The 27,150-nt window shown below is 43.8% G+C and overlaps 1 pseudogene across 1 annotated transcript; it reads right to left on the bottom strand.

Annotated features, from left to right (window-relative positions):
• Positions 1-2,879: 2,879 nt before the first annotated feature.
• Positions 2,880-12,071, bottom strand: LOC146760580 (uncharacterized; annotated as a pseudogene). The gene is made up of 7 exons (XR_014947292.1): positions 12,059-12,071; positions 11,820-11,852; positions 10,706-10,861; positions 7,080-7,169; positions 6,827-6,967; positions 3,259-3,500; positions 2,880-3,130 (listed from the first exon to the last, which is right to left on the bottom strand). The product of XR_014947292.1 is annotated as an uncharacterized LOC146760580 (transcript).
• Positions 12,072-27,150: the final 15,079 nt, after the last annotated feature.

Genomic DNA, 27,150 nt, shown 5'->3' with positions numbered 1-27,150 from the left:
GAAAGTGTTCAGTAAGCATTTGGATGTGGTGACATGATTTACTGGGGAAATGGTGGTGGTATGTGGACAGATGGACTGGATGATCTTGGGGGTCTTTTCCAACCTTGGTGACTGTATGATTTTGGCTCCATGCAGCCCAGCAGACACCTCAGCTTTACATGTACCACAGTATTGCAAAGCAAAGTTTGGGGGTCACTGTGGTTTGGGGTTTTTTAAATTTTCTTTCAGGAATCTAATTTTTATGAGCAGATACATCAATGTGTTAGAACAAAAACAATGTGATTCTGAAGGAAAAGAAGATGGGTAATTTGTGAATACTGCTCAGTGCCAATAACACAGGCTGTAGAGCAGTGGGGGGGCTGGAAAACCCATGAGAAAACATTTAAGATGCCAAAATGTAAGCAGGGAAAAAAGCTGTTGCCTAAAGGCACCTTGTATGAGAGTATACCCATGCAGTAGCACTGTGTGACAAGCTAAATGAGGGGAGTCAGGAAGCAATTGCAATGGGGGCCAGAGCACTCTCCCCAAAAGGATTAGCTGGGTTCATAATATGATTTCAAATGGAAAGCCAGAAAGATGAATAAGGTCATTATTCCACCTTTGCATGATTCCTGATTTGTTTTACAGAATATCATGATATCAGGCAAAATCTTCCTGCAGCCCAGTCAAAGAGGAAAGAAATCAAATCTGCTTCTGTTGTTTCACTGAAATTTTCTGTTGGAGGCTGGAAGGGCCTACTACGTTCATACTTGCAATAGGAAAACAAAAACCACAATAAAACAAAACAAGAACCCCACTGCTATTGTAGGCTCAACAAGTCCCTGAGAGATATCAGTACAGAAATGCAAAGTGTTTTGGGTTTTTTTGCCAAACAGAGAAGCAAGCACCGGGAATTCCCAACTTGTATTCAGTATCCATTTAGACTCTTACACAGCAGCTGTCCTTCTCATATTTTAATCCTTGATGCACACTAGAGATAATGGAGCTTTCTTCCCTTATTCACAGAGGTGCTGTGTGGATTATGGAATTCGTTAGTCAATGCTTGTAAATTGCCACTGTTGACTCAGAGCAAATTCCTGCTATCAGACTCGGTAGTCAGCTCATTTTCATAACAATGCTGTATTGTTAAAAATACTTTTAAACCACTCTTCGGTGAAACTGGGGAATACAATACATTCAGGCAAACATATAAAACATAAAAGAGATGCTGTATCAATAATGCTAGAAATCCTGCATTTGAAGTTTGAGTTAATCACTGCAGTGGCTCCTTAGGAAGGTACAGCGAGTCATAAAACAGAATTGTTTCCCAAAAGGAGTGATGGACATTTAAAACCTATCTAGATAACGATAAAAGAAACCACCCTGCAAGGAGCAGTTCTGTATTTGCCTCTGAGGGAAGGACGGGCTTGATTAAGGCACCATCAATCACAAGCGCATAAAATCAAGATTGCATTTACAAGCATGTCTTACCCTAATTTCTCAGCACTCACTTCAAAGCCTAGCGTCAATTTTGGGAGACACCTCCACAGGTGAAGTCATAAGAGGGAAATCAGAGTCCAGTGTGACATCCCTGCCATTCACATTTCTGCTTCTCTCAAGTTTACTCCATCACTGTGTTCTTGCTTTCCCAGCAGATGCAAATAACAGTATGGGGCTAACAGTGTGCCAGGCAGACTCTGGTTACAAATGTATCTTTGATTCCTCTGACACAACACACACTTCTGAGTGCATGCTGCAGAAATCATGGCTTTTTTACTGCCTGTCACCATCAGACGTTCTGTATGTAGGATGAAGCTGGTGGTATCAATTGCTAGAAGGAGCCTGCCATCTGCTGATCTGAACAGTGCTCCAGTCTGACTTTTACCTGGTATTAGTAGGATGGAGCACTATACAAAGAAGGCTAAAAACTGTCTGAGCTGAACCAGCATTAACAGACTTGCTGTGGTGAGGGATTTATTTAAGTGGAAAGAGGAAGTCTCAAGTCTATATTCTCAAGTCTAAGTCTGAATGGGACAAACAGAAACAAAAAGGCAACTAAAATAAACTGACAAGTAGATAGGAAGGAAATCAGCAGAAGATACAGAGGAAGAGGTAAGAGCCTAAAGTTTCTTCTCTGTTTTGCTGCACCCAATTAGAGAGCACGGATAAGGTACCAGCTACTGTCCTCCCACATCACCATTCTAAGCGACAGCAGCCTTAAGTGGTAAGCTTCTCCCTCACATGTTTCTTACTACCTTCTTTTAGGGTCACCCACATATCTAGGCATGGAAAAAGCCCTGGAAAAAAAAAGAAAAGCTTCCAACAGAATTCATCAGGCTGTTGCCTTTTTCCTTTAAGATGTACGTAAAAGCTTTTATTTGGCAAGACTTGATGAAAAGTCACTATTTCCTTTAAACTGCATTATCGTTACCTCGTCTTCCCACCTCCAGCTAATACTTCCTATTCCATCAATAGGTCACATCCTAGCAGCTATTCCAAGCTGTGAGTGCTCATCAATCCAAAATGCACTGTTGGGTATTAACACCCACAAAACATCACTGTAACACAGAATAAGCATTAAAAGTCCAAAGGAAATGGGATATAATGCAGAGCTGTGGGCTGGCCACAGTAAGGTGAAGTTTCCCCAAAACAGAGGAAGAACAACTAAGAAAGAAAAAGGTAGTTCACAGATTAGGGAAGTGTATCTTCAGTCACTGAACCAACACACGGGGGAAGTGAAATGAGAAGTGGAAGAAATGCTGAAAGTCTTGGATGTTTTCAAAAGACATGAGAAAAAATAAAACAAAAAGCAGAGTGTAAAAGAGTATCAGCAGGATTAGTATCCACGGATTCTCTGGTGAAGAGAATCATTTCTTGGAAGAAGAGATTAAAAAATGTCCTTAATTGTTCTTTTTATTATCTTTTTATTACTAAATAGTGTGTTTCAGCTGTTTAAATGCAACGTTACACAGAATGCAGCTGAAACTCTCCCACCGGTCCTCAGTCCTTTCTTAATGTGACGTTCATATGAACAGGGTTCTGATGTGAAGTACGAACTCTCACCTGATAACAGTGCACACCTGGTGCTGGTGCCTTTGTTGTGCTGAGCACTTTCTGAATACACATAAAGGCTGTCCTTGGACCATGAATTCTATGAAAACAAATACAAAGGGCAGAGACAAGCATCAATTTAACGCACTTGGATTTTTTCATGATTTACAGATTCCCAGATACAAATAATGAAATCAGCTGTCGGGGTGTGCTTTGGTAATTACACACCTTTTTATTTTTATCAGCTGGTTTCTTGAAAGCATAATATCCTTGTAGTCTTGGTAATCTAAGGGGAAAAGGAGAGAATAGCAATGATGTGCTTAGGTCAGTCCCCAGCTGACATGCAACAGAGCAACACGATGACAAATCCAGAGATTTATATGAAAAGAACAGATGGTCAGTAATGGTAGGATTCACCCACGTAGACAAACTGTACTATACACCTAAAAGAAATGCATCAGATATCACATCTAGGGGGGGAAGGAAAAAAGGAAAAGAGCATAGAAAAGAATAACAATGCATATGGATTTTGTAGTGCCTAAGGCTGACCACAGAAATCAGAGATTCTGAGAAACCCCACTATTGCAAAAGGGAGGCATTCTCAATGTCTTATCAGTGTAAAAGGTTATTTTTTATAACATACTGTTAGAGGTTTTTGTTAATGCTATAGCATGTTTTAAAAGACAGGTAAAGAAGGGTATTGTAGGAAAGATTCACCTATTTAGCACCAGCATTTGAATCCTTCGGTATGACCTTGGGAGTACTATGGAGAGCACAGCTGAAAAACAACTTGCAAATTGGTTAACCCCATTAGCACATTGTACCAACAGAGATATCAATTCATATCACAACCACACAGGTGATGGGAGGGAGGAGCTGCAGGAGGTGGTCCATGGAACTGTGCAGCTGGGCTGGGTTGTCATCAACAGCAGCAGAAAAAAGGCATTGTGTGGAGCAGGTCTTGTTTGTGAGCACAGACAGTGTGAGTTGGGCCTCTTTTTTTGTTCTGTTGTCAAAAGAAAAGAGCATCAGCAGTTCTAAAGGCTATCTGAATTCTGACAGTGAAACAAGAAATAACACTTGTGATGTTAGCAGGAGGTGAACTGCACAGGAAAGTGTAAGTAGGGATAATAGGGGTGGTTTAATGGAATGTTTGGAGGCATCATAATATATAAATGATAGACTGAGGATGCAGGTGGATCTCATGGTTCAAGGACATCTAATGAGATTACAGCAGCATCTTTAAATGAAAATATATATATCTGTATGTGAGACATAAAGAAAAAAATCCAGCTAGAGAACCAGCTTACACCAGGCAGCTGTTTGAATTAACTTCTCTCTTTAAGTGGGCGTGGGGGTAGCCAGGTATGAGCCATTAATGAACTTCAGTGTTTCCCAGTGCCCTGCACTCTGAGAAGAATGGGCATGCAGGAAGAAACCTATTTGGAACTGTACAGCTGTGTTTTGGGAATAAATCTCCCCCTGATTGTGCACAGGGCCTACAGCAACCCTGTACCATAAAGCACCAACATACAAGCAGCTGGGAAGGGAGCCATTTTAGGGTCAAAGAACTAGCTTTCTGTTACTAGCACCTGTAAATGAGTATCCAAATGAGAGTTATGGAAATCATGGCAGTCTCATTAGTTTCCTTTCATAGTTCTTCAGAAAGAAAAAAGGAAGAGGTAGGCTGCCCAGAGCAATCAAAGGAGGGAATTCAGGATGCAGTCTCTGGTATCAGTCATGCCTGGGAAGAAGGGAGGGTTTCAGGAAAGTCTGCTGCCCTGTTTTCACACTGACTTTGATTATGAAACTGTGTGGGTTCACACTTGCTATGCAGCTGGAGCTGCCATGTCTTAGGATAAGCCAATTAGTCCAAAAAGAGTGAATAAAGAAGTATCACCTTCAATATGTGGTGCTGCCACTGCTTTCCAAAATATCCTCCTGTGGGCACTGAAGCAATGTTTCCATTCATCCACCAGGAAAAATGCAGCCTTTACCCATCTGCCTGTGCCTCTGTGTATATAACTGGGTAATTTAATAAATGCTGCTGGGTGTTGATTTACGTCATCGTATCTCTATATAAGCACATCTCTGTGAGCACGCTGTTGGTTGTCTGTGAATGCTCATTGTTCGTATTCTGCGTGTGTATGTCTGTGTGCCTGAATGTGGTTTTGTTTAAATTTTTTCCCTTGAAAAAAAAAAACCCAAGGAGTCAGACGTTTCATGAGGTTGTTAGTGAAAGCCAAGGAAAGGAAGGAGGAAGACAGTGAAGGATAATTTACAGAGAAAAAGGGGTAGACTTGGGTACAGTTCATCATCTGCCTTAGTGTTCACCAGAGAAGAAGGGGGAGTTCATTCCAGACATTAGAATGTCTCAGGGGAGGATCGTATAGATCATGGTAGATGAGAGATAGAAAGAGTAAATTACCTAAAGGCTGACAAAGCGATGGAGCCAGATGTCATCTGATCCCACAGCAAGAATAAAAGCAGGGAGAGAGAACCTTCCCAAAGTACACCCAGGATTCCCAGCGTATACTCAGGATTTTCCCTTGGAAACTGTGGGTGGAGATAGGGAAAAATCCTTTCTAAGGAAGAAATCAGGCAGATCTCTGGAAAACTGGATTCATCTTGAACCCCTAACCTGGTTCCAGCTGTAATTCTGGCTCATAGGGGAAAGGTATTATTCCGAGTCAGAATGCAGAACAAAAGAACATTAAAATCAAAATAAGCACAGTTTCCCAACATGCCAGCATCCCTTGAAAAATAAGCCTCAATAATGGCTCAGGAACGCTTTCATAACATAAGTCTCCTCCAACCAACAGCAAAAGGGTTCCTACGGATTTTCCAGCTCCGGTGCCCAGATCTCATTGCACATACGACTCGTTTTCCTGCACTTAAACAATTGTGGGCCTGACTCACCGCCCCTTTGCTGTGGTGCTGGGCCAGCTCAGCTGCAGCAAAAACAGCCGACCTCAGTGGCTCCTCACCAGAGTAAACATGGGGGCAGCAGCAGTGACCCAGCCCTGTGTGCAAGACAGCAACGTTGTCCATTTCAAAGAAGAAAAATGCAATTCCTATTTCCAAAAGCGCTGTACATCTTAAGTTTGTATGAAACTGAAGGATTTTCAGCACATTCACAAGGAGTGTCTCGATATATCAGGAAAAAAAAAAAAGAAAAAAAGCCACAGTTTTTGAGCACTGGTGGCCAAGTGTTCAAAGGCCAGCAGTCCTGATCACACCCAGCCTGTCCTGGCCTTTGTGAGCCAAATATTGTGAATGCAAAATGTTTGCACGCAATGAGCTGGGTATGTTACCTATGTCCTCTGTGACATTTTGGCTGTGATTCAGCACAGTTACCTGGGAAGTACCTGGGACCTGCTGTAAATCCCCTGTTTGCAGAGGGACCAGCTCCTGCTCCGTGCAGCTCTCCCCCATTGTGCTGTTAGACACAAAGAACATCAGCTCCAACTGTTACACACATTTCCTAGAGGAGGTAGAAGAAACAGAGGAAATTAGGTCTAATATCCCCATGTAACATATTTCAGATGAAAGCTGCCTAGTGAAAATATTTCCTGCACTTAAATAGCAACCTTCTTCTTACAGAGAAGAGCTCGTCTGAGATTTTAAGACAGCTGGACACTCACTAACTTCCCTACAGAAATTCCCACTGAATTCATAAACTCTGGATGATCCTTTTCAGGAAGCTTCCCCCACGTTCCCAGCTACGTTTCCTCTGATTAACATTCTCCAAGCAACTTCCCGTTATGGCGGACCACCAGCAATATCCCCTACATACTTCCCCAGCTGCCATCTATCTGTCCAGCAATGCGGTAACCCTGTTGACAGACCCCAGCAGGGCCAGGACCCATCTGCCCATAAAACCCACCCGACCATTCCCTCGCACTCGGTGCATTACAATGCGATGTGTCAGTCAGGGCTATTGTTTTTAACAGGAAGCAAGTTTGGCCGCCCCTGTAATTTAGATTGTGGGCAATAAGCAGGGGTGTGGTGTGCAAAGCAAACAGCACGGGATTAACAGCTCTTTTCACCACCCCTCAGGATCCCGTCCCATGGTAGAAAGGGCTTCTGCTGGTGAGCACAGCCAGGACCCAGCACCACCACGTCCTTTGGGTTTCCAACTGGAGAGCAAAGATAACAGCACAGGCCCACTCCGACAGACCGTTGGAGGCTGCACATCTTGAAATGAGATTATGAGAGAAAATTAAGAACAGTCTTCTCCTTTCAATAGGTCTTTAAAAACAATAACCAGGCTTTACTGTAAATTCATTTATTTACTCTCAGCATGCCAATTCCCAAGCTGATATCTCCTCTGTGTACCAGGGATATATATAGAGCTAAACGTGGCAAGAACACAGACAGATTTTATTTATTTTGTGTAAGGACAGCAACATGTGGAATTTTTTCTTCCAGGAAGAAGTCACATCAGAGAGCTTGTTAAAGACACAAGATAAATAAAATCCAAATTATATTTAGCTGATAGGAGGTGACAAACAGCAGTCAGGTTGACCATTACCTTGCTGGAAGTCAGTCAGAAACCACTCAGAGCACAAAACTACAGAAGAGAAAGCACCTATTCAAATGAGCCTTGGCTTTGCTCAAGTGGATAGCATTCAGTTGTCTAGCACCAGCATTTTATAATACAAGCCCTAAATGCAAGCAAAGGGATCCACAATCAGCTCCTGTCTCTGTGGTGCAGAGATCACCTAAACAACCTGGCCTGGATATCTGCAGGAAAGCACAGCCATCGTGCCCCATGCAGCAGCTGGAGGGCAGGTGGGATGGAGTGCTGCTGAGAGAGGAAACTCGGAGGTGAGTTTCCTTTAGAAACCAAAGCTTGTGATAAAACCGGCCTGGATATCAGAGCAGTGGTTTCAATGCAGTGGTGCGCATTAACCCAGGAGCTAACTCAAAGCAAGGATGAGATTGCCACAAGTGCTGAGATCCCTGCACCGAGACAGTCCTTTCATCTGTGAGACATTACGTGCAGGACTCGGAGCCATACTGATGCCCTAGATCCATCCAGTAATCAAACACATTTTAATTCACACATAAGGCAGAAGTGCCTCCTCTCACCACTCTCCCAAACCTCCTCACAGCTCCCTTCTAGGTCATCCCTTCCCACAGGGCGATTTAGTGCTGAGTGGGATCATCATTCTTTCCTGGCACTGCAGCTAATCCACTCAGCCTGCCTGTAAGAACAGGGATAGCTGCTGGAGAGGGAGCAAGTGTGTGTGAGGGGGAGGATTTTTAACCTACTCATGCCTTGTTCTGTGTAAGAAAGTCCCCCAAAACTCTCACTTGGGCAGCTGATAAAATTGCTTCTTTTGTTCAGAAGTAGAGCAGAAAGGACAACTAACCAGAATGACTGGAATGTAGCTTCGTAGAGTTATTAAAATCTGCAAGCATTTGCAGCCATTTACGTGCACTCCATCAAATGAACACATAATTACCAAATTATTCCTCTACTTCTTGGTAGATGGGGTTATTAAGTGAAAGCAAAAAATTATATTGCTTACCTGAGATAAAAGAGCTTGTGGAAAGCAGCCTGCCTTCCATTAGACTTTGCTATGCTAACAGCATTATCTGCTGTCAGAGTTCCTTCTCTAAGCAACTGAGCACTGTGAAGTGCTTGAGGAGACACCACCTTTGCCTGGAGATAGATTCCGGGTGAGATTTTGGAAGAAAGGTTTGCATACAAGTACTGTGATCACCACTGGAATGCCAGCTCCCTGCTAGATAAGCACACCATTTTTTGTGATCCTGGGCTCTCTGACAAAAGAATAGTGACCTGCAAACCCCCAGCAATGTATCTCAAAGTGGTGGGACAACACAAGTTACATAACAAAAAAGAGCCATTGAGAAATAGAAGGATCGAGCTCCTGTACTCCTCCTCAGTGCAGACCTGCAAATACACCAGAATAATTTGCATTCCACAGCCCGCCTTGCAGAATCCACAGTTACAAATCAGGCTTGGCACGGTAGTGTAACCGAGCAGCAGAACAATGGACCAGCTGGGAAGCACGTACTTATCCCATTTCAAGTGGGCAAGTTGCTTTGGGCAAGACTGGGGATTGCCTGCACAGGGAGGTTAGTGCAAAGTAAACTGAGGTTTGAATGCACAGAGTGTAAATCTGCTCAAACGCAGTGTAAACAGTGGGTTTGGAGATACGGCTTTGTTGAGCCATTTCAAGGGAATTCAAAAAAGGAGAAAAGAATAATATAATGTGTACAGGGGCCAGGAGAGACAGAACCAAATTGGCCCCAGGCAGATGCCCACAAACCTTAAAATTCTGGTGAGACTTCCCTGTCCCTGCACCCATCAGACATATGACCTGGTGTACTAATACTGAAAGAGCGTTGGAGGAAGTAGGATTTGGCACAGTGTGCAAGCAGCAGGGAGCCTGATGAGCTTGGTCCACAGTACATGACCAAGGCCATGCTTGTTTGCAAGCTGCCTCCCCTAAGAACGTCTGGTCCTGGCTAAGCTTTGGTCAGCACCACTTAATGATGTTGCCTACCAGAAACTGTGCAAACAGGGCCACTTCTGCCAGCAGCCACACCAAGATTAGTTCTGTCACATTAGCATCATGGCTCTGTCCAGAAAGGAGTCACCCTGACCCCAGATGCTGGGAAACCCAGCAGCTACTTGGTGGGAAGTCAGATGGGAGGGATTTTAGAGTGTCAGCCTGAGCCCAGCAAACTTTGTGAGTTCCATGGCTTGTCTGTGGGCTGCCTTGGGTATACTTCAGCATTGGTGCATGGTAGGATGGGGCAACTCCAAGCAAGTTTCTGAGCAGGAACAGAGTAAAAGTTAAGCTCACCTCACTGAAGTCAGCTGACAACAAGCACTTCTATATACAAGAAGCTCTAAACAGAGTCCTTCCAATCCACCTGCATGGACAGCCCTTCCTCCTTTCCCTGCTCTACACACTCCATCACAGGGCTCAGCTCCCCAAGCAACTCTTTACCACACAAACTGCTAAGGAGGGGGAGAGTTTCAGCCAAGAGGATTAGCACCTCAGATCAAGCAGCCTGTAGTGTGGCAGTTTCTCCTGTCTATAAGCAGGGAACAAGCGAAGCAAGTCCTCCAAGGCATGAACTGACTTTGAAGTCAGGAGGACAGGTGACAATCTTCAGTGACTGTCTGGCACCTCAAAGGATCTGTCCTTCTCTATCCTGCAAGTCACTCACTGCAGACAAGAGCAAGGACCAGAGCTCAGGCCACCAGTGACATTTGCTCAACATGGAGAAGATTTAACTACCATAATTTCAAGTTCCTAGGCATTCTGTAGAAAAAATTAATAAATGGTAAAGGTCTGAGGCCCATAGTATAAATAGAAACAGATCATGTTTATGGGATAGGATGCAATATTTTCAGGTAATATTTGTGAATCTGTTGACAGATGATTTTTTTTGGTGACACTCATGATTTATTAAGACTGCAGTGCAGAAACACTAAATCTGTTTTCTGCTTTGGACAAACCACTTAATCATTCTGATTCATGGCACCCAAAGCTAATGAGGAGAATCTCTTATGCTAAACTTATCACCCAAGCAAGCTTTGCTTTGCCAGTCAGGATGGTGCCAGGAAAGTGTGAATACCAAACACTATAGGGCATTGGTAGCTGGTGTAGCAATAAGGATTATCTTGATTATTGTGTACCTCCAAGAGAGAGCAGAAACTTGTTTTGACTTGCAAATGGAATAAACCTGTCATAACTGTGATAGGAGTCACCCAGGCTGGCAAGAAATAAGGTTTTTTTTCAGGTCTCTTTAATGAACTGGTACAGTGGGAGCGTGGTGGTAAAGTCTGTGGGAAATTCTGCTGACAAGACTCTCCCCCTTGTTCTCTAAATTTGCAGATTTCCCGAACTCTACTGACTTTAACTGAGTGCCATTCCAGGTCTACACAACATTTGCTTGCCCAGCAGCCCACTACATTCACAGGGGCCTTTGCAAGTCAGACCAAAAGTTCTGCAAATACAAAACCTAACCATAGCCCCAGGTTTCTGCTGGGCTGGAGCCTCTCTTTGCTTTGCAAATTTAATGCTACTCCCACATGTCAAACCCAGAATCAGACCCAAGAGCAATGCTTGCATTGTGTGCTGGAAACACAATGAGAACTTCTAAGGAAGAATCCTTCCTTCTCTAGAAAGCAGCACAGGGGTGCAGATGCCTGCAGCTGTGACGATGGCAGCTCTCGGTTAAACTACACTATTCTGATGCTCTTCAACTCAGATAACTGAGTTGAATTCAATCGCAGAGAAAGGACATTTATTTACTTAATCACAAATCCACATTATATCCACAGAACTGAATGTCCCAGAGAAATCCCACAAGAAGATGTTGTCTCAACGTGCTGCTAATGGTAGTAAAAAAATAAAATAAAATAAAAAAATGGAAAAAGCAAAGACTTCAGTTCAAGTCTCTTCTATAGATAGCAAGACATTCAGGATAATGCTATACCTTCCTTTTCAAACTCAAAGCTAAAGTAGGCAACAGTTGCAATACCCCCAAACTGTTCACAGCAGCTAATAAGGCAAGAAAACACTAATCTTCAGGGCCTTCATAACAATACGTCTTTGCACAACAAAGTGCAAATCTGAAGAGCCTCTCTCATCTCAAAGCAAGATCCAGTGCCATTGCTATTACATCAGCTTCACTGAACAGGTTAGCTTAAGGGGGAAAAAAGAGTCCAGATAGATCTGGGTAAAGTGGGTAAAGAGAAATGTAATGATTTCCTTCTGTGTCAGTCACCAGACCAATACCTGCAGGACATAATGCACCGTTCTTCATCATTTCTGCAAGGACATTAAAGTTGTCAAGTCGTGGGGAACTTGGTTCCGACCCTGCAGGTCTGAATGGAGACAGATGGAACACTTCTGCACTTAGAGCCTCCTGTCTAACTTACAAGAAGTATTACGATGGCATAACGTTGTTACCAAACCGAGCTGTAGCGAGTTCAGCAAAGAGCTGCAATTGTTTAACCTCAGCCAATGCCCTGTACCTGCAGGGTTCATGTCAGTCTGTTTCTCCTCAGCCCTTTCCTCATCTCATTTCTTAACGCGTTGGTTACACAATTACTCAGCTGCAAACCAGTTTTGTTTTCATTTTAGCTTACACAACTTTCTTGTTCTCTTTAAACAAGAAAACAAGGTAGCAGTGTTGTTGTTTTTTTTAATAACTTTCATTGAAATATTAATAATAAGCCAGAAAATTCAGGGAACAGTTACAAAAACGAGGTTAGGTGACTGTGCATCAAAGGGAAGCAGGATTTGCTTACTGTGTCACTTCATCTGTGTGATTCACAAACCACTTTATGAAAAGAAGAACGATTTAGGAATCAAGTCCTGACATAAAACCAAGCTAATAGTAACAACCCAGTTTCCATGAAAACAGGCCAGTCTCCAAAGCTTCTGCTGAGAGCAGACAGCGTTATGCTTGCAGTTCTCCTTTCCTCTTCAAAGCAGGTAGAACCAGGACTGTTCTGTGCCTCATGGCAAGCTCTAAGATGTGGTATGAGACTTTCAGATGAGGGAATTTTACATTTCTCCCTGAATAATTCACACTACAATAGCAAGGAGAACAGCACAGGCATAACTGAAACAAAGAGATGGACTGAGAGGCAGAAAATGGACTCTGCAGCATTATTATTCAGTAGGATGGGGAACTGAAAGGGCAATTAAACCAATGAGAAAGAAAATTCAACAGCAATCTAGTGAGCCCTGCACTAAGAGAACAGCTCCGCCTGGTGTCCAGGCCCTTTGCCTATTGAAAGGATCCTCCAACACAAGGGTATTACTAGCAAGAGATAAAGGTCAAAGACACTCCAGGACTTGCTCACAAGCAGCAGCACAGCCCTCCCTGTCCCTAAGAGGTCACTACATGAAGGAAAAAACACAGGTGAAACCACACTGGGCACTGACAGCAGGCCATGAAGTCATCCTTCATTTCATTGTGCAGGCCACCATCAGCACTCACTCATGTCATAGAATCATTAAGGTTGGAAAAGACCGCTGTGTTCGCCAAGTCCAACCCCAACCCACCCCCAGCTGCCCACATCCCCATGGTTCTTTAACACCTCCAGCTGCAGTGACTCCACCACCTCCCTGGGCAGCTGTACCACCGCATCACTGCTCTTTTAAAGAAATTTTTGTTTACAATCAACCTGAACTTCTCCTAAATAAAAGCAGGATGCTGTAGGTAGGATGGGAGGAGGACATGGAGCTGGTGAAGGCTGCAGACTGTAGGAGATGAGACTGGATTTCTCCCCCAAGGAGGTGGGCAGCAGTGTTCAACACAGGCAGTAGCAGCACCAGGCACCTGGTAGGCAGGCAGCATTTAGCACTTCAAAGCCTGTCTTCCTTTTGTGACTTCCTACCCCAACCTGATGTTTTGCTGATGCTATAAATACCCCTCCTGCCCAGGTGCTCTGAAAGGGATCATTATTGTCATCGGTCCTGACAGTAAATTACATTGCATGTTAAAGGCTTTTCTATTCCCGAGGCAGGATTAGGGCTGGTGAGAGCAACACAAGCAGTGGGAAATGTCAGGGCCTCACTGCTGAGAGATGAGCCCCGAGCTGGGCCACGCGTCCCTGTGTGCAGGTAGGAAGGGAGCCAAGCACAGTGTCACACACAGCCACCTGCACACAGCTGCTGCTTTCCCAGGTGGCAAAGCTCAAACACAGGAATAGAGAGCCACGGGACAGGGCACACCCAGCCGTAGTGAGGGGAGTGCAACCAGCCCTGCTCAGGTCTAGCAACCAAGCCAAAAAGCAGCTTGAAATCATGGCTGCCTGGTGCACTGCTCACTGCAGAGGCCGCAGGGTGAGGTGGAAGGCTGCAAGGAGGGCAGCCTGTTTTCCTCTCTAAGTCAAAAAACATCAAAGTTGCCCTAAAAACTGAAAAGCTTCTGGACAGACACTGTGTTAAAATAAATAAATAAATAAAAGATCAGTTTCAAAGCAGTCTTTCCAAAGGTCTTTCCTGAACACAAAAGGGATAAAGACACATTATATGCAATGGAAAAAAACACTGCATGCCCGGCATTTAGCATTTTTCACCTGTGACCCAAGACTAATGTCTGTTTAACTCCCTGATTTAATCCGACAACATGTCTCAGGAAGAAAAAACCTTTCAGAGTTTGGAAAGGGTTGGAAAAAAAACTAAAGCCATGCTCAACACTTCCCCTTCCCTGGAGAGATAGGAGTGCTGCTTGCCCTTTCCTGACGATAAGCATATCCTGGTGGTTAAAAATACATTTGCTCTTACCGTAAATCCTCCATCAGCCAATTCCTTCAGCCCAGCCCATGGTGTTGGGGTTCACAATGCCTTGGAGGCCACATGTGACAGAGCCCAGCTTGCGTAAGTCCAAACAGACTGGAGAAAAAGCAAAAATAATAGGTCTGATCCAGTGGCCATTGCCTTCACCTGGAGCAGCAGCCACAGTCTGTCGACAACACTCATTCAAGTTACCTACTCCCTCCCTGTGGAATCTGCATTAGTTTTGACTGACTTTACAACAGCTTTTCCTAACAAAAGGCAAAGGAGATAAATTCTGAAAAGCAATTAATTCTTTGGTTAGATCGACAGTTTCCAGTGGTCATCATGCCATAGGGCTGAATAAGAAACACAGCTTAGTCCCAGGTCCTGTTGCAACATATTTTGTAGGTGAGGAAGTACAGAGAGGCCTCGTTCCCCTGCATTGGCAACTTCAGCTAAATATTCTGAGGATATTTTGATAAAGGAAGTTTTTCTGGATTTGCTTTGTGTTATTTTAGGAAGAAAGTCCAGGGGGATAAAGAGAAATTTCAGCTCATATTTGCACTGTGCACAGAAATTAAAGGAAATCAAGAACCCTTCCTAACCCAGCAGTTATGAGCATTCCAGGCTGCAGAATCCAAGTTCACCCTCTGTTTCCAAGAATCCAAGATATGGCAGAGCCCATTTACACAGTCATAACCATAGGAACACCAGCAAAAGTAATAAACCAACACCAGCTTCCCTATCAAATTTGCATGGGAGGCCTTGGGCTCCCTGAACCAATGTGGCTTCAGGACTTGTGCTTCATTTTGCTATGGCTATTGAACTAAGCAGAAGCAGGTTTCCACAAAGCAAACATATTTGCCTTTCCTTCCCTATCCTAAACCACCACCTTTTAGTGTGTAGAGCACCCATTTTTGCAGTGTTTTGGAGCCTTCCCACTCCCCTCCACTCAGCCAGCCCCACACCTCAGACCTACCATCCTACTTACCTCATGTTTGGCCTTACCTCAGTGTCCCTTCATTTAAGAAAAAGCAGGTGGAGCTCTTGATAAAGCTGTGATTTTTCCTGAAGTTCAGTGTTATTGCAGTGCTGATTTTGCTGGTTCTATTGCAATTCCACTTGTAGCCACCACAGCTGTGCCCCTCTTACTCAGCCCAAAGCCTTTGCTCTGGCTCTGTTCTTCCAGGAAGCTTCTTGGCATCTCATAAAGCTCAGCTCTCCAGTTTTGATGAGGTTATGTACTCATGCTGTAGCACAACCGATGGCTGCTGAGTATCTGGCAGCCCTGCAATGAGCGCTCTGTACCTGTCCTTGGGAGCTGCTCTGCTTCAAATATTTTTCTCCTCTGTTTTCCACAGGTCTCATGAAAGCAGCAGTGCTGGCAGAGGACTAACAAAGGCGACTGCAGGGGAGGATGAAGACTTTCAAGCAATTGTCCAAGCTTTTACAGGTGAGCAGAAGCCTCTGCCCTCGGGCATTCCCCCTGGAACAGCCATCAGGACCCACAGCCAGGAGCATTCATTACCCACACAGAGCCCAGAGGAACCACTCCCACCTCCTACTTTGTTTCCCTCGCCTTTCCTCCTTCATTTATTTCCTGTGGGTTTTCCTCTTTGATTAAATTTCTGGTATGTAGGCACACTTAATAATAAAACAGATAACTCATGGGAGATGGATGATATTTATAAGATCTATTGCATTTCTTTCGTTCTTCGTCAGACCTCGAGAGACAATCCTGAACTACCTGTTTCCTTTCTTTTAAAAATAGAAAGAAAAAAAGAAATCAGATGAGCAGCTGACAAGTTTTTCAAACCATCACTGTTTTATTTGGTTAGTTTATTAAACACCTTTAAGACAATTAATTTTGGTCTGTACCCTTCTATAAAATAATTCAAGTTCTGAACAAACCTCCAATACATAAAGCAAAGTTACTTTACCATACGCAAATTTCAGATCAAAATACAGCACTCTGTTTTCTTACATTTATAAAACCCGGTCAAATACAAACGACATTAAAAAAGATAAAACACTTCCACTGATCCTTGGTACAATATTACAGCACAATTTGCACAGTGGCCACTAAGTCTCCAAAGCACAATTCAAACACTTTAAAAAGGGAGCCTCCCTTTAGTCACCCAACATTATACTGAACACGTAAACAAAGCGAGTGCTACTTAATCCAGGAAAATTCTCACGTCCCTTTTTTGTATGTTTGAGCCACAAAGCAATTCTGCAAGTCGTGTTACGGGTGTGTAACCAAACAGCTTTCTGCTTTGCTGTTACAGCTTTATGTGAGACCACTCCATGAAAATAAACGGGTGGAGGTGGACCAGACTCTGCAATGGGCAATTTATGGCAACTAAGGCAAATCAATAAACATGCTTTTTTTTTTTTAATTTGTTTGTTTTCTGTAAGAACAAATCATAGATCTCTTAAAAAACCAAAATCAATGCCGAATTATCAGTGGGTACAATTTGAGCAGCTGCCTTTTTCTTCATTTTCATGACATCTAATATAGACACAGAGTGTTTTCAGTTGCTGAGTTTGTTCCATTTCAAGACCCAGTGTTTCAGCAATAGTCAAAGTGCCATCAAAATTGCACATTTTTTTTTCAATTATGAAAATATACAGTAGCGTGCAGTGTTTGTTTGCAACTATGCCCAGAAGCTTGCACTTATGCTCACCTATGAGCAATGTGGGATCCCGTATTAAACTAAAGTGAGCAAAAATCAAAACACACATTGAGAATGACAGAATGGAGGCGTCAGATGACAAACGTTCCTGGGAAGTTCCTACTTAGCGAGCCTTACAATCACACCTCGAGAAAAGAAAGTAAAATCAGAGCACGAATGGGAGGGTCTGATGTATCCAACTCAGGCTAGATTTGCATAGGCAGCCAAGGCAATTGCACAAACACCATAGTGCAACTCAACAGGTATTTTTGCCCACAGACCCTCAAATCCCTCGTTTATCCCCTACCCTCCCCCCACATTAATACACTAACATTACTTACAACTCCATTATAAGTTTAATTACTTTAGTTTCAATGAAAAAACATACTGATGGATCTACCTTTGCCTCCTCCCGCCCCCAAGCTCACACCATATCCATCAGGTACATACACATTCAGAACTTATTCCTATCCATTAACATCAGTTTTATCCCAGCAAAACGAAGGAGAATTGCATACTGCATAAAACAGCGCATATTTAATAACGCTTGTGTAAACACCACAGGATGGAAAAATAACAATAATTAAAAACAAACGAGTGAGGTACAGCAAGAACTTGATTTGCAAACTTGGTCTTTTAAGTGCAACTGAAACACTACATGCTGCCCTTCTCAAAAAAGTCTCTCCGTAATTAAGCTACGTTACTGGGATTATTCCCTTACAGCTACATACTCATGCTGTAACTCCTTACATCGACTTAACGCAAGTAGTTATGGGGAAAAAATTAATTTATGGGGTTAATTAAAATTTTCGAAAGGAATGGTTGTGAAGGGATCAACCATGGGAAATGTGGGAATACACGTTTTAAAAATATTTCCAATGATTTCAACACAGAACAGCAAATAGATTTTCAAAAATGCATAGAAACCCTGTCAATATAAAAATCCCCGCTAAAATTACACAACGAAGCAATTTTAATCTAAATATTTTATGTGCTTTTCCTATAAAGGCCACTTTGACGTACAAATACAAAAAAATTTACATTTCCCCCCCCCCCCCCAAAATAAATAATTTGTTTCTCAATTAAGAATACTGAGTATGGAAGCATAACAAACTTCTCGCAGACCAACCGCTCACTGCATTGGCTACCTCCAAAGAAGAAAATCTCTACGTATTCTTAGTTACCCAAAGAAATAAAACACCACCTTCAGACTTGGTACTTCCTAGCGCTATGAAGAGCCTGGGGTTAGGGATGGAGAGATCTGGACCCCTCAACACCGTATGTGCTGGGGAGGGAATACACACAGATGTCTGAAGGGAGATTTGCTGTTTTCTCTCCCGAGTTATGGAAGAGATGGAAATCAGTGAAATAAATAGAGGTTAACCTGAATTAGAGAGAGACAAAGTAAGTGGAGATAAGAAGGAGAAGCTGTATGAAGTACATTGTAGGGTGAGTAAATGACACGTGTAGGTGAACTACTCAGAAGAAGGCATGTAGAGGTGAGAAGAGAGGAACAACTGAGAGAAGAGCGACTCATGGGATGCAGAACCAGGGGAACAACATATTGATTTAACAGGGGGAAGAAGGGGAACACAAGGAACAGTCTTCACTGGAAAATGGATGCAATGGCAGAACAATGAATTTTCAACAGTCCTGACCATACGGGCATTTATCCCTGAATGGTGACGCAAGCAGCAAAATCTAATGCACAGTTACATGCACAAGCAGTGGAAACAAAAACTTAAACTAGATTTGAGACATAACAGCTCTTTGTCACTATAAGCACCAGAGCCACAACAGGACAATGTGGGGACACGAGCAAGTCAGACCTACCCAGAGGGGTGCAGCATATCAAAAATCCTACAGCAAAGAGATGCAAACATTGTGAAGTGGCCCCAACTGACCCAGCGGGTAAAATGCACTGGTGGATTCACAAGACAAGCTCCAACTGCCAACAACACAAGACTGACAAGGGGGAAGGTACACTTTGACACCACATCATTCAAAATCAGAACATCCAACAAACCAGACAGAGAGAGGCAGGGGAGAAGGAGGAAAACCAGCGAACACAAGTTGATTGCGACAAAGGATTCTTGGGCAGCCATTTAGTACAAGTTCTTCTAACCTTGGACCAAGGACTGGATTAGGAAGGACACAAGAGCCGTGCTTCTTCTGTACCATAAGGAATCCCACTCTCTGGTGCTCTATGTTGCATAGTTCGACTGAAGCCAAAGAGCACTTCTTATTTTCCCCCAGTTTTTTGCAGAAGAGACACTGCATGCTCAGGTCAGAGCATCCCAAGGCCTGGCCCTCAGCAATCAATGAGTTCATTTTTGAGGTAACGTAAAGATTTAGGAGTAGGCACATAAAAAAACAAACAACAAAAAAACAAAAGCAAAAGCTCAGTTCCCACACAGGACAGAAAGACACACAGAAAACATGCATACAGAAAGCCTGTAATAGTAAACATCTATCATACAGAAATCAAAGTGTGACGGCTGGATGATGGCAGTAAACCGAGCCGTCCCACTGTACGCCAGCAATGGCGAACAACAAGTGAGAGTTTCAACCACAACACACTGACATTCTTGTAGAAAAGGCAGCCGTAAATGCTGACAGCATCCTGACAGTCACTAATATCTTAGATCTGACAGAAGGCTGAGCCTCCACAAGCAGCAGCAACGTGCTTGGAACAGCATTACAGCCCAACATGCTCCTATTGCCTGGCTCATGGAATACAGGCATCATTAGTCATCAATTAAGGTGGTTATTTCATTCTCCTATGCTAGAATAAAAATATTTTTACAGTACAAAATTATACTGAATGCATTAGTCAGCATTCACCTGTGCATTTTAATTTGTTAGCCCAATCCTGCAAGATTCCTAGTGCCCAATAAACCATGTACAGAAGCAAAACTCTGAAGGCAGAGCACTAATCTGAATAATGTTACTTTGTTTTAATTCTGCCTTCAAAAGAAAAATCTCAAGCTGTCAAGGCTCCCGCTTCAGGCCATTAAACGCTAAGTATACAAAGAGGGAAGCAATTACACATTTCTGTTTACTTAATTAAAAAAGAAAAAGGAAAAAAAACAACAAAACAGAGCCAGGCGCTCCCAGGCTACTGAGATCTGTACTTATCCACCCTGCAGAAATGGCTCCAGAGCCTCCCAGCTTTCAGCAAGCTAAGATAGCTCAATGGATCCCTGCTAACACAGCCCAAAAGCCTTCCCATCTTCCTGTGATGTGGGGGCAGCGTGGGCACCCCATCCAGCCTGCTGGGTTCGCACCAAAACCAGCCTCAGGCCTGGCCCAACACCCATGGCCATGTGAGTCAGTGTGTCCCAGCCAGAGCAGCACGCAGCTCCCGGGATCCAGCCTAAAAACCCTCATATTTGTGTCCAAGAAACGTTCAGATGCGCTACTAAGAGACATGGGTTAGTGGGGAAATATTGGTGGATGGTTGGACTGGGGGATCTTGGAGGTCTTTCCCAACCTTTGTGATTCTGCAAGTTATTGAACAGCCAGCACAACATCAACAGCTGCTAATTCCAGAGCTTTCTAATTGGCACATTTGTCAGAGGCACAAACAGCCCCGTCTTTTTGCTTATTTGTGTGTGCTCAGTACAATACTTGCTACATTCAACTCAGTGTTAGGATGAGCTGCCACAAAACATTCCTACAGGAAGAGATCCTGTGAAGCATTTTGTCCTTCTGCCTTGACAGAAAGGAAAGAAAGGCAAAGCTTCCATTACATCTCGCATTAATAAGGCCTTGTACAGTTAGGAAGCTGTCTATGAAAAATGATTATGTGTTAAGAAAGCACTGAATACACACAAAAAATAACAGCACAAACAAAAGCTGAAATCAGCTTACATTGTTGCTTTACGGAATCAAGCACAGCATAATGAATTCAAAACTATGTCAAAACAGAGGCAAAAGGCTGGGGGTGGAGGGAAGCTTTTTCCCCCCCTAAAACTCTTCAAGCTAAGCAAAAAAGGTCCCAAAGAAATGGACAAAAATACAATCTCGGGTATGGCAGCTTGGTGTTCACTTGGGCAGTTTTCCTCTGTGGATCAGTAAATGGGAAGCTCCATGTAAACCTACGTGTGACGTTACAGAACAATCCCTGAATCTCTGTTAGGAAAACAGAGGCTCCAGCTCAGAGGCAGATCAGCACAGCATGGCTAAAACCCAATCCCAAAAGAAGCTGGCAGCTCTATTTTTGAGTTTTCTCTTTACAAAAATCACCAGGTCGGACTTTCAATTGCTTCTCTCATTTACAAGTATAATAGTTGCTTTCAAGTCACATAATTTTTATTTACTTTTACAGCAGCTGCAGGTCAACCTTGGTCTCTTCGTTACAGAAACATGCATTTAAAATGAAATTAAAGTAAACTGTCCTTGGACAACGGCATCACTCAGCCCTGCTTCTTTATGTTTGGTTCCAGGTTTTCATTGAAGGACAAAACGCAATGTAAAAAAAAGAAAGATATGACAAAGTGCAGGAACAAAAAAATGAGGTAGCTGGGAATGGGGGCTTCCCCCCATGGACCAAAGGTAAAAGTCAGCCGAAGGAACAGGGTGCGCAGGGTGTGATACATGTGATCCACATCAAGGGTTGCTCACAGCAGCTCAGGTGATGTTCAACCTGCAGACAGCACCAGCTTGATGAAAAGCCATTTCATCGTCTGTTAAGCACAATCCCCACCAACACTGAGCGCTGTCCTCAAAAGACACCAAGATGTGCAAAAAGCAGCACACGGCGACACTGAGTTTGTGCAGAGCTTTTCTCTGACCCACAGAAGCATCTGAGTGATCAGCAGCAAAAGCAATGGACTCAGATGGAAATTTGGGACAAGGGTGAAATCAAAGCCATGTTAGTGAGACAGAAAGACAAAACAACCGAGGCCAGAAAGCAGAACTGCACCGCAGGGCAGGCACAGGAACACACGTGTTTTGGGTTAAGGCTTCAGCTGGGCACCAGGTCTGCCACATCCCAGCATCGCTTCCCAGCACCAGAGGCAGCATTGGGCAGCACCACCCCAGCTCTGTGCCACAAAGAGCCTCTTGTCCCATCGGCCGAGTACAGCTAATGCTGTGCACAATTAAAAAAAGAACCTTGCTGTTTTATTGTTCGTTTTCCTCACTGCTTACCATGCAGTATTAATGCTACCCCAGATGTCCACAAGAACACAGCTCACCGTTTAAATCAACTAAACTGAGGTACTGACTGAAATTGCAAAATGTTGCTTCCAACCCTTAAATACAGAAAGCTTCAACTGTGAGAAGCAAAACATGAGGTTTGAGGAGCCAGAGAGGGGAAAGAAATGCTCCAAATTAGCTCAGCAGGTGCTTGCCCATGCAAACAGAAGCTTGAACAGCCACTGTGAGAGATCCTGAAGAGTTCTTTGGAGCAATTTAACACCAGTTCTCAAAGAGTTTATGAGAAAGCGCCACTTGCGGGGCTACTCCTTGGCTTCCTATCAGAACAGAACTTCCACATAGTTTCAGGGAATGGCTGTTCGACACAACCACCCTGCCATACCCTCTGCTGTACTGTCCCACTGATTCCAAGTTCAAAACAGACTTGGCTTTTTAAGAAATGGTGAAACACGTGAGAGATGATAACGCTTTCCTGTTTTCATACATAAATTAATTGAACAGATGCTGCCAGGCTGAAGCTGTAGCATGTGAGATCATTAAGCTGAGAAATCCAAGAAGAATCACAGTGATAAGTCTGTAGAGCATACTGCCCATCCCATGCAAAAAAAGAAGGCTTTCCAAAGTGGCTCTTGCTTTTTAATCGAGTGCAATTTTGTTCCACAGTGCTTTTGTTTTCTGTTCTGAAATGCACGCAGGTGGCAGCGCATAGACACAATTCAGACAGGCAGGAATGATGTCTGTAAAGGCAGCCTGCAGTACAGCCCGCCTTTATGACATCCCTTGGGTTGTGACTGGGGCTAGGAGTACGGAGAGAAGAAACTCGCCCTTGACAAAACCAGAGGACATCGTGGCAGCAAGTGAAAAGACAGGAAAAAAGAAAGGCAAAGAAAAACTAAGGGCAACATGTGGTGATTCAAAAGCACCGAGCATTAAAAAAATTACATCTTTGACTTTTATCAGCAACATAATAGATGTTACTTACGGCAGGGATGCTTCTGTCTATCACTGTAATCAAATCCATCAGCTTAGACGAGCGTATGGTACAGTCTCATTTCATTACAAAAATTCAAGGGCACAGGTTGGCAATGGCATTGAGAAGTTCATTTACTGATGTGCTGGGCAGGTGTGCATCAGCCACACGCAAATCCTGCACAAATACTGGGCAGCAGCGAGGTTTAACTGTCTGCACTGAGAAGTTCCAGCCTTCCAGCTCATTTTTCAAGGCATTATTTCCAATAACCTTCAGAAGCTCCTCCGAAACAAGTCTGACACACAGATGATAATCTCTGGAACAATGGAGCCGCTACCCAGAATAAGCTATTTTAAAGAATCCTTTAAGATTCTGTATCACTTTACAGCGCAATCAGCTGTTGGCAGCAGGTCATTGTTTGATGCCCCCATTACCATTAATACCTTCTAGCAGATGCTCATCCGATTCATTAGGCACTTAGAATGGTTTTAATGCATTGTTTCAGGTTATCTGTTAACGAGGAACTGAGAAAACTGGTTACCGGAGCACAGCCATGGTCAGGCTGCAGTGTCTTACAGGACAAAGCTGACTGGAGTTGCTGCTTTAAAGCCTGGTTGCAATTCCTCCCATTGGAATAAATGTAAAAAGAAAGAACCAAACCATATGGTGACCTATCCATAACATTCAGGGCACACAGATGTCATCTTCATAGCAGTGCTTCACCCATATCTCGCTGGCTTTACACCGATATGTCCCAGTCAACTTCATTGGCCCAGCTTCTCCACCTTCAGACAACTCTCCTTCCTTTTCTTTCCAAAGCAGCGTGCCACCCAACCCAGCTCTAGTCTCCAATAACAAACAAGAACAGCAGATAGCAAACATCGAACACTACAGCACCAGTGACTGCAGCGCAGGCCCCAGCTCAGTCCTCAGCAGGGAAGTACACCAAGTTAACACCGAATAAGTAGCCTCTGCCTCAAAAAACAAGTATGCACATAATTAACAGCACACTCTGAAAAGGCTGTTTAACTACTCCAAGGAGCAACAAGAACACAAACCCTAAAACCTTGATGCTTATTGCAGAAAGGATCCATACCCTACTCCAAATAGAAGTCTTCCAAAGGCATCACTGAGCAGCACAAAATCACTCCTTAGTTATAATCTTAGATACGCCCGTGTCCTTGGCCATATCCACACAGCTCCAGAGACACCCTTCCTCCTGCAGATGAGATTAACTCAAATGAATTGTACTTCATCCAAGTATTTCTAACTTTAATTATTATTACCTATCGTCAGCTGCCATTTATGATACACTTGCATGGCACTGGTGCTCTAATAGAGAGCAGTGTCCTCATGCACCACGCAGAGTGATGGCTGAAGGCAGCTGTGAGGAGAAAAACACAAAACTGCGAAACAGTATTAAAAAAATAAAGATTTAGTGTTTTGAGTAACATTCGTTAAAAAAAAAAAAATTGCTACTCTCTTGTGGAGCACAGTGAGTTTTCAGCACCTCCGTATATAACAGAAGAGTTGAATTACTGCTACATACAGAGGAAACAGAAGTTTGGCACTTGTAACAACTACTGTTTGTTATTGCATCCTGCGCCTGGCATGGCAAACGTGCATCACCAACAGCCAGGCAGGCAGTACAGACACTGCTGTTGCTGAGCTCACCGGAGATGCTGCAGCCAAAGCAGGGAAAACAGCCCCTATATCCCTCACTTTTTGTTCTTCTGCATTTACCGTGTCATGCAGGCACAAAAAATACTGCACAAAAAAAATGAATTAAGCTGCCTGATGTTCTCTGGAAGGAGAGTTGGTAAGGAAGCCAGGCACTTGGGAGCTCTGATGGAAACACTTGTGCCTTCTGCAAGCAGTCTGACTCAGAAGGCAGATGCTGTGACACACAAGTCTTGTGCTGTCAAACACAAGAGATGCAAGCCTGCCTGCACTCACCATTGAGCTGGCTTGGTTAAGTTTGTCTATCATGTAACCTCACATTGAGTTTAATTGAAAGATGAGGCACTGTCAAAGCTCCTGAAAGCCACTTGACCCAAGCGGTCGAGTTGATACAGCATTTCCACAACAAAGAAAACTTGAGGAACAGCTGATGAATTATCTAAAGATGTGCAGACCTTGCTGCAGTACTGCAGAACACAAGGCCCTACATAGGACGTCCCTTTTTCAGCGTAGGAAGAGGACGAGAGTTGGAACCCCAGGGCTGGCCCCTCTGGAGAGCAGCCCACACAGGACAGGGGAGGAACAGGGACCAGGCCAGGAGTTGTGCTTTCCAAAAACAATCTCTTATACATGGGAAAAAGAATAAAAGACTTTTTGGGAGGGGACTGCGGTAGGAGTTGGAGTGAGGGGTAAAAGAAAGAACCCATCACCATGATTCCTGTCTTCTGCAGTTTCCACTCCATACCAGTTTGTCCAATCCCATCACAGCGAGGAGGAAAGGCCACACCAGCAGGATGTGCAGGACTGTGCAGGGTTCAGCCCAGGATATGGCCACCCCAAACCCGCAGTGTGAGCATTGCATCTGTGGCACTTCTGGGACACAGATCCTGGCCTCAGAACCTTGGCACTACAGCTGCCTGCTGCCCTGATCCCTAGAAAGCAGCACAGTGCACAGGCAGCTCACACTCAACAAGTTACCTGTGGGGGAACCAGCTGGATTTATAAAGGCTGATTCAAGCTGGAAGGAACTGAGCTGGACTGGCTATCAAGAGCACCATGCCAAGCAAGGACAACTTCAATAGTTACTAAACTGACAGATCATTCGAAAACTCCTGGATTGGAAGCTGAAAAAATGCAGGAGCTGCTTCAGGCGTGGTTTGGTCATCCCGTGCAGGGGGAGGCAGATGCCAGGGCAGCAAGGGGAGCTGCGAGACAGCACCTACCAGTGAACCCAATTCAACCCTATAACTCAGGAAGCTGGTCAGTGCCTTCCATTCAGCACCTCTGGAATCAAATCCTCCCTATCAAGACAACCACCTTGCACGGAGACCAGCCATCCATCTCACACACCATTAGCAGTACAGCAGGGCTCTCTCTTGGAAAGCAGGGCCTTGTCTTCCAGGCCCAGCTCCAGCCTGGAGTGGAATTTCACATTCCCAGAGAGGCACTGGTCACTCATCATGCAGACGGACCCCAACTGACACCTCCCACCTTCCCCTGCACCCAGCAGCTCTCCAGGAGCTGCTCACTAACATAACACAAAACCACAACAACAAACATCTTCAGGTGAGGCCAACAAAGACAATGTTGAGATCTCAGGAGCACCTACATTTCTGCCTTGAGAACGTACCTGAAACTCAAGGTACAGGTGTTGGCAGAGGGCTGGTCCCTGACCAACTCTTAACTGCTTCAGGTGAAGAGGCTTAAGTTTCTTGGCCAAATCTAACTGAGCACATTTGCAATACACTTCGGTTGGAGCAGAACTGCTTGCTTTACTTGCCCTTAAAAAAAAAACAACAACAAAACACGTAAGAATACCTACTGTTAATCCTACTTTAACTGTAAACATCCGTTTAATATCTTTAACTGCGAAACACTGCTAATGTATACGTGATTTGGATTAATTATGTGCATTTATTACTTAGGCCTTCTGGACACTAAATGCCCTCAAGTGTACTGGGGAGCTACAGGGACTCAGGAGATAGCAGCCTGCAATAGTCTGCATACAGGATCTGAGAGTTTTCCAAGCACTTAGAAGACAAAGTTCAGATACTTAGAAACATTCAGTCTCATCACTTTTGAATGCAGGATCTCAGCACTTTGTCTAAGAGTCAAAATTAACATGAAATTTCTGAAAAGGGGAGGTTTTATAGATGAGCCAACAGTGCTTGATTTATTTCACAAGATGGCTGAAGATGGAAATAGTGGTTCACATTTCCGTAGTAAAGCATTATATATAAATTTTAAACCTAAAGACACATATATACACACGCATCAAGTTTACCGCAATGCATAAATATTATATAAACTTTTTAATACGCCGACTAAGAGAGGTCAGAAAATTGAT

The sequence above is a fragment of the Coturnix japonica genome, chromosome 6, assembly GCF_054131305.1.
Source record: "Coturnix japonica strain WE chromosome 6, WE-NBRP24, whole genome shotgun sequence".
NCBI lineage: Eukaryota > Metazoa > Chordata > Aves > Galliformes > Phasianidae > Coturnix > Coturnix japonica.
This window is presented reverse-complemented; position numbering and strand designations above follow the sequence as displayed.